This window comes from Hibiscus syriacus, unplaced genomic scaffold (assembly GCF_006381635.1).
Source record: "Hibiscus syriacus cultivar Baekdansim isolate YM2019G1 unplaced genomic scaffold, ASM638163v2 tig00110418_pilon, whole genome shotgun sequence".
Taxonomy (NCBI): domain Eukaryota; kingdom Viridiplantae; phylum Streptophyta; class Magnoliopsida; order Malvales; family Malvaceae; genus Hibiscus; species Hibiscus syriacus.
Genome location: NW_024062730.1, coordinates 1,841,199 through 1,850,207, shown reverse-complemented (window position 1 = coordinate 1,850,207; position 9,009 = coordinate 1,841,199). Strand labels below are relative to the sequence as shown.

Below are 9,009 nucleotides of genomic sequence, written 5' to 3'. Positions count from 1 at the left end.
TCCAAAATTTATTACTTGTTCAATTTAGTCTCTACCTCTATCAGTAGTAAACAAGTTTGATCATGAACATAAACGATCGAGGCGATAAACGAGTTTATTCGTGAACATAAACGAACCGAACACACATATGTTCGTGTTCGTTCGTTTATTAAATGAACACGAAAATTTTGTACATAATCATTTATTTAACTTAACAAACATAGACGAACAGTCCACCGAACGCTTTATTTATTTACACTGCTAATTATGTTATTCAATTTTGTATGATTTCATATCTCGATACTCATCTTAGAATATAATATCTCTTTATTTAATTAAAAGAAATTTGGTCAGTGAAAAATGAATTAATATAAATAAAATTGGAAAAAACTTAAAATTCGTATTTCAGAGCAATCTGGATATTTCCAAACATAAAACTGTATTAGTCATAATAAAAAAACGTAATCCAAATCTAATCCAAAGTTTGATGGTCTAATTTTTCTTTAAGCCACTGATAGTTTTAAAAACCATTGCAATCAAGGCCTTGTCCCTTTCAAAAAATCTTGGTTTAATTATTTTTTAGGACTCAATTTTAAAATTAATGGAATTAAGCTTTTACCTCAAATTTGTCTGGTTTAATTACTTTTTAGGACCTTTAAATTTTAAAATTAGTGAAATTAAATTATTAATCTCATAAATTTTATAATTTAATTACCTTTTAGGACCCTATTTATTTTAAAATTAAATATTTCCCCTCATTGTTCAATCTTACCCCATAATGAGACCTATGCACATCCCGCTCATGGCATCATCTTTTATTTTAACAAAATAATAAGAATAATACGTCTGACTTAATGTTAACCCCTTATTATTTTAATTGTATTTAATGTGTTTTTAACAAAACAATAAAAATAATATATTTGTCAAAGTTTAATTATGTTTCTATGGTTTATTAACAAAATAATAAATTAATTATTCAAAATAATAGAATATTCTATAGGAACTTGTTTTTAAGACTTTGTTTAAGACTTGAAAAATATTTCAGACGACTTTAAAATTTTATTGTATCCGATCATGATTAATAGATTATAAACTAATAATCTTAAAAAGCTAACATTGAACTTTTATCCTTTCCTACGTCCACACTGAAAAAGAATATAACATATTTTTAAAGAATAATTAACAAAATTCTCATGGAAAGTGTGTCTCTACATTGACAAATATTTGATGCCTAATAAAATTGTATATTTCCAACATCAGTTGCATGGAGAGATCTGCTTTAATTTCACCACATGCCTGTTTCAATCTATCTACACACAATACCAAAGAGAAAAGATAAGAGCGCCGATCTCAAGAAGATGGATAAGAAGACAACAAATGTGAAGGGATACAAGAATGGTTCCTCCAAACCCTAGCATGCAATTTCAATATCTCCCTTGTCTTATAACCACTATCGATTTGAAGCACCAAACAAAGCTTTGGCACCACCACAACCTGCAACATCACCTGAAGAACCCTAGATGTTGCCAAAAACATGCATATCGACGATTGTATCCTCACCGCCCTCTCGCTCGCCGCATGCAAAACCCTAAATATCCTCTTTGACGCAATTGCTAACCCTGCTCTGTGGTTCAAGAACTCTGCCCTCCCTTCGGTGCAATCGCAGAGATGATCGAAAAAGGTCAATGCGAGCTCCGATACTCGCTTGGTCGAGCTCTTGAGGAGAAGCTCGACCAATACGAACACGACTCCTCCTTCCACAACTTTAATCCTGTTTCTTCCCATAGACAAAGCTCCACTAGGAGTTTCAATGCTGCCTTGGTGGCTTGCTGTGAGATCTGGTCTTGTAAAGTGCGTACGATCTCGGCCAGGAATTTGTTGAGTTAATCTAGTTGTCTCCAGGAATTGTCTTTGTATGTTTTTGAACTTTAAGCATATTTTAGGCGGTTGGATTTTAGAGTCAGCAGTTACTAAAAGTAGGGTAGCAATTATTTAAGTAAAGTTGATATAGTTAGTTTTTTTTTTAAAACGTGGGTTGTTATGTTAGTGGTGCAGTTATATTTTGTATTTGCTTGTATAATAAAAAACAGAAAATGATGCAGTGAGTTGAGCATCACAAATCATCTGTGTTTGTTTTGTTTTTCAAGTTTGTTACTGGCTTTAAGAAAACTAACATTTGGTATTCATAGCCAGGTTGTCAAAGCAATGGCCTGTGAAGTAGGAGATCAATCACAGACACTTGTAGTGGTCAAACCGATGGCAAGAGGAGCCTAATTTTGGATCCATATCGAACGTTAAGCGAAACGAACTACGACATATGGGCTGTCAAGATGAAGATAATCTTGCGTTCGCTAGGAGTATGGTCAGTGATCGAAGATGGAAACACAGACGACGACAAAGATCAAGGCGCCATGGTAGCCATTTTTCAAGCCGTGCCAGATGACGTGATGATGGCAATCGTTGAGGAGCAGACGACAAAGGAGGCTTGGGACGCACTCAGGGAGATGCAGATTGGTGAAGATCGCATTAAGAAGGCATGCATACAAGTGTTGAAACGGCAACTGAACAAGTTACACATGAAGGATTCATAGACAATAAACGAATTTTCCATGAAGCTTACCACACTGGTGGGTGGGATTCGCTCGCTTAGAACGAAGCTCGATGACAGCAAAGTTATTGAAAAACTGTTCAACGCAGTTCCAGATAGATTTATCCAGATTATTGGAATAATTTAGCAGTTTCGCGATATTGAGAAGATGTCAGTTTCAGAGGCGATCAGTCAGCTCAGAACCTTCGAGGAAGGGCTTAAAAGGCGACTGCACTCAAAGAGAAATGGAGAACAGTTACTCATTACCTAGGCCGAGTGAGAGGCAAGAATTCCAAAGGCAAAGAGAGATGAAGGTTCCTGCAGCAACAAAAGAGGAGGACGTCACGGGAGAGGACGTGGTCGTGGTCGAGGAAATGGTGGAGGTCGAGGAAATGGTGAACGCAAAAATGAAGACCGAAAGCCACGCAACTTCGACAAATCCAAGGTTAAGTGTTTCAATTGTAATGAATATGGTCATTTTGCAAAAGAGTATCCCAAGTCAAACCGAAGAGAGAAGGCCAATCTTGGTACAACACAAATTGATGATGAACCGACACTGTTGATGATTGAAACTTGTGTTCTCAGCCACGCAATACAGAACGAACATGTGTTACTACACGAAGACAAGGTGGTGCCAAAGATTAACAACACCCAAGACAAGGCTTGGTATTTAGATACCAGCGCAAGTAACCACATGACCGGTTGTATCAAAAATTTTGCTAAAATTGACACGACTATTAAAGGGTCAGTCAAATTTGGAGATGGCTCGGCTGTAGAAATACAAGGAAGAGGTTCAATTTTATTTGAATGCTTCACAAGTGAACATCGTGTACTTAAAAATATCTACTATATCCCAAAGTTAAAGAGCAACATAATAAGTCTTGGTCAGTTAGATAAGAACATATGCAAGATTGTAATTAAAGGAGTAGTAATGTCTATCTTCGACAGATCACAAAGGCTACTAGAAAAAGTGAGCATGTTAAGAAATCAGTTATATGTGTTTAACATAGTACCAACCCTACCCGAATGCCTTCTCGCAAGGAGCAAAGAAGAAGCTTGGAGCTGGCATGCAAGATACGGGCATGTGAACTTTCATGCCTTGAAGCTTCTAAGTTAGAAACAGATGGTGTACGGCTTGCCCATAATCAAGCATGTGGACCGCATCTGCGATGGTTGTTTGATTGGAAAGCAACACCGAAATCCTTTTCCAGCAGTGGTGAAATTTCGAGCAAAATCACCTCTTGAACTGTGGCATGGAGATTTGTGCGGGCCAATAACTCCTGATATACACGGAGGCAAGAGTTATTTTCTATTGTTGGTTAATGATTGTACTAGATTCATGTGGCAGGTGTTGATCCGAATTTGAGGCATTCAAGAAGATCAAAGCATCAGCAGAAATGGAGAAAAATAATAAGTTGAAGGCTTTTCGCACAGATCGTGGTGGCGAATTCACCTCAAATGAGTTCAAGACTTACTGTGAGTTATTGGGAATTAAGCGTTATCTCACGGCGCCTTATTCTCCTCAGCAGAACGGAGTTGTTGAACGAAGAAATCAGATGGTGGTCGACATGGCAGGGAGCTTGTTGAAAAGCATGGGAGTCCCAGGCGAATTTTGGGGAGAGACGATATCAACTGCCGTATATCTCTTAAATTGAGCACCAACAAGAAACATCGTCGGTAAAACTCCCTATGAAACATATTACAACCGCAAGCCAACTGTTGATCAAAACTTGTAAAAGATGTTACACCTCATCTTTCAAAACTTGTAGATCGAAGTAAACCAATGGTGTTTATTGATTATGATTCGAATACAAAAGGCTATCGGATGTTTGATTCAAAGTCAAAACGAGTAGTGGTGACACGGGATGTCGTGTTAGAAGAGGAGAAGAAGTGGGAGTGGAGCAAATTTCCAGAAACAAAATCAGCAGGGAACACTCTTACATCACACTAGTTTACCATAGAAGGCGCATCTGATATGACAAATCAGAAAGATAAAGAGGGTGTCAACGATTCTGGCATTGGCATGGATTTCCCACAGCCGACACAGGAATAAACTAGTGACCGATACCAGTATGCTACACTAGTGATGAACACGAGATCCAGAGCATTTGTTTCGAACTCGCCTTATACTCTAGCAGCAACTGTTGAAGAATCAGTAGGACCACGGGGTAAGCGTGACATCAAAAGCTTGTACGATGCAACAATCCCAATAGAGTTGTAGTATTCGGTTCTGTGCTTACTAGGAGAAGAGGAGCCGTCGAATTTTGAAGAAGCCAAGGCAGATCCGATGTGGAGAAGAGCAATGGTGGAGGAAATTTCCTCTATTCGAAAAAATGAAACTTGGAAGCTCGTTCCATTACCCGACAGCCACAAACCTATAGTTCTAAAGTGGGTTTACAAGCTAAAGAATGACACTCAAGGCAGAATTGTGAAGCACAAGGCGAGATTAGTGGCAAAGGGGTACGTTCAACGACAAGGCATAGATTTTGATGAAGTTTTCTCCCCTGTTGCTCGGCTAGAGATAGTACGTTTGCTGATCTCTATTGTGGCACATACAGGATAGAAGGTGCATCATATGGATGTGAAGTCAACCTTCCTCAACGGTGATTTGATAGAGGAAGTGTATGTCATTCAACCACTGGGATTTGGAATAAAATGAGAAGAGCATAAGGTGTTAAAACTGTACAAAACATTATACGGTTTGCGTCAAGCACCTAGAACTCAAAACTGGACAAGTCATTGAGGACACTCGGTTTTGACAGGTGTTCTTTAGAGCATGCCATATACATGAGAAATCAAGGTAAAGAGAATTTAATTGTTGGAGCCTACGTGGATGATTTAATAATCACTAGAGAGTGTATTCAAGACATAGACAAGTTCAAATCACAGATTAAGAAGTTGTTTAGCATGAGTGACCATGGGTTACTAAGTTACTATATGGGAATTGAAGTCTGTCAGAATTCTCAAAGGATCACACTCAACCAGTTGGCATATGCAAGAAAGGTTTTAGACAAATGCGACATGAAAGATTGCAACCCTTCATAAATCCCAATGGAACCTCATCTGAAACTGAGCAAGGAAAGCACAAGTCCACCTGTATACATAACTCTGTACCGAAGTATTGTTGGCAGTTTAAGATATCTACTGCACACGCGCCCAAATTTGGCATTCTCTGTCGGCATGGTGAGTAGATACATGGAGAAGCCCACAACGGAGCAAATGGCCGCAGTGAAGTACATATTACGGTACGTGAAAGGAACTTTAAACCTCGGTTGCGTTTATGAGAAAAATGAAGGAAGCTTGGAGCTGATCGATTACTCCGATAGTGATCTAGCTGGTGATACTAATGACAGGAAAGTACCTCAGGTTTAATATTTTTCCTTGGGTCTTATCATATTAGTTGGTGTTCACAAAAACAGAAAATGGTTGCGTTATCTTCCTGTGAAGCTGAGTATATCGCTGCCTGTGTAGCAGCGTGGGAGTGTGGTTGGGATGACTGCTGGCAAATTTGTTAAAGACCGAGGTTAAGAAAATGGTTCTAAAGATCGATAATCAGTCTGCAATTGCATTGAGCAAGAATTCAGTTCACCATGAGAGGAGCAAACACATCGATACCCGATTCCACTACATTAGAGATTGTGTTGAATCAAGAATGATTGAAATTCAACATGTTTGCACAGAAGATCAGTGTGTTGATATTATGACAAAGTCACTTGCAAAATTGAAGTTCTTGGAGATGAGAGAGAAAATTGGTGTGCGGATCGTCAATGGAGGACAACAAGTTAGGAGGAGATTGTTGAGTTAATCTAGTTGTCTCCAGGAATTGTCTTTGTATGTTTTTTAAACTTTAAGCATATTTTAGGCGGTTGGATTTTAGAGTCAGCAGTTACTAAAAGCAGGGTAGCAGTTATTTAAGTAAAGTTGATATGGTTAGTTTTTTTTTGAAAATGTGGGTTGTTATGTTAGTGGTGCAATTATACTTTGTATTTGCTTGTATAATAAAAAAACTAGAAAATGATGCAGTGAGTTGAGCATCACAAATCCTCTGTGTTTGTTTTGTTTTTCAAGTTTGTTACTGGCTTTAAGAAAACTAACAGAATTCGGGTGTAGGGCTGATCAAATGGATTGGATCCGCAACTTGGAACACATCGTTCAACAGAATCTTGGCATATGCTCGAGATTGGTAGCTACCATTTTTCAGGATTTGAACTAAAGACTCCACAAACTCATTATCAATATCGACGATACTCTTTAGACTGCTTTCGGATACCTTGATATGATGAAGAATGTTCAACGCTTCGTCGCTAGCTTTTATAACTTCAGACGACGACGAATCATAACTCTTGATGATCGATACCAGGGATTCAACTGCACCTGTGGCTTTCAGGCAGCCACTGTTTCTTTCACCTTCGAGGGTGATTGATCTGAGGGTTTCAAGGCATTTGACTTGCGTCTCAGGGAACTTGTTCGCATCTTTGATAAACTTGGCGATCTGGGTTTTGTTGATCGGAGGCTTCGGTGTCGGGATTCTTTCGATTCCATTGGAAGCGTTGAGAGTGCACCATGCTTGGATCAAACGACGGAGAGTGTGGTTCGGGGTTATATCTGAATCGCCGAGCAACGGTTGTTTCGTCACCGGAGATACCTTTTTCTTGCATGAAAACAACCATTGCTCTATGCTTTCTCTATCGTATGTTATCCCGGTTGAGATAGCAACTGGATCTCTCATTAGTTGAAACGAAATCAGACAAAGAAAATGGCAAGGAATCTGAATTTCATCCATAATTCTATATGCAAAAATAATAATAATAACAATAATAAATAAGATTTTTATGAAACTATATACGGAAAATAAGATGATACCAGATAAAGGTAGGCAAAAAAGAAGTGAACTTTAACACTTGCCAAAATAGCTGGTTGGGGAGAAGCTTTTTATATCAACGGACAAGTGCAAGTTGTTCAATATCAATGAATATAAAGTCAACACACGCAGAATTGGAGGAAAACTAAATTAGGGCCATTTCCAAGGTTAAAAAGGATCTAAAAAAAACACTACTTCCAGGGTACAAAAAAATGGGACAAGATTTGTTTCGTGAGGGCAATAAATTTGGGGGAGCTATGGGACAGGTCTCGGTGTTTCAATGGTTGGTTGTTGAGCTTTATTGATTCTTTGACTTTGTTTTTTGTTTAAAGTAAGACTTTGTTTGTTTTTTAAAATTGGATGTGTATCATGACTGTTGCATGGCTGGTGCCGACAATACCTCATTTGGCTCGTGGATATCCCGGTCTCCACGCATCTCAACGCCTGTTCCTTTAAGAACTCTATGTATGTCCTTCTATTTTCAAATTTTTTGTTTAATGCAGCTTTTACTTGGAGTTGGAGGACGAGGTCAATTGAAATGGATTGATTGCCTACATCTTTTACTTCTCTTGTTTGGGTTTTTTTTAATTAATTAATGGTATCCGATATATTGACCGACTAATCCAGCTCGGGTACTGCAGAGGCGAGGGCAACCCTCCCAATCCCGTTTGCTTCATTCAAAAACGCCATGATTTAAACCCCCTAACCTTGCTTAAGGGACCTAGTACCTTATCCCAATAGACCATCTGGTTGTTGATCCCTTATTTGAGTTTTCATATATGGATAAATTTAATTATCAATATTTATATATTTTATTAATTTAATTTTCACTGATTGTTTTGTTATAGGTATAACAATCCAAGACGAAAAGAAAATAAAAATAAATATTTTATAGATCCACAATTTGCTTCCATGGTGATTCATACAAGTCGTGTCAAACGAAATTCAATTCCTCAACAGGATCTCGTCGTAAAATTCATGTACATTAATCAAGAATAAAACAAACACAAATAATAACATGGAAATTATTAAATTAAATAATATGAATAGAAAACCATACATATATGAATAGAAAACCATACATATATGAATTGAAATAAGTTTAGGCCTGCAATTAGGCAGTTTCCTTAAGACAGATTTTCGGCCACTCCTTGGTGCTCGAGATCTTTGGTCGTCTGTCCCCCAAGATACAACAAATGATCAGCACACAGTAGTACAACTTTCGAGATTACGAATTACTCATTGTCTTTGCCAAACCCAAAAAACTAGAGAAAAGAATTCTTTTGAATTGGTTAAAAAAAAATTAACCTAGTAGGTTAACACGATATTTATAGGGATTTCACATTGTGAACAATTGGAAATTTTTGACCTAATGAAGCATTAATGAGAATCAAGCAATTAAGCAATTTCCAAAATTACTGTTTTGATTAAAGGAACATTTTAATATTTATCCTTTCAATTCCAAAACAGATTTTGAAAAGATATTCTTTATTTGAGGAAAATATCTCACATTTTGGTTAAAATGTCCACAAGCCCACAAAGAGCTAGACTATGAGAGTGTTTCTAAAGCAAAGAATTTCTT

The 9,009-nt window shown here is 37.6% G+C and overlaps 1 pseudogene; it reads right to left on the bottom strand.

Moving 5' to 3' along the window:
• Nucleotides 1-1,329: 1,329 nt before the first annotated feature.
• Nucleotides 1,330-7,349, bottom strand: LOC120124378 (annotated as a pseudogene).
• Nucleotides 7,350-9,009: the final 1,660 nt, after the last annotated feature.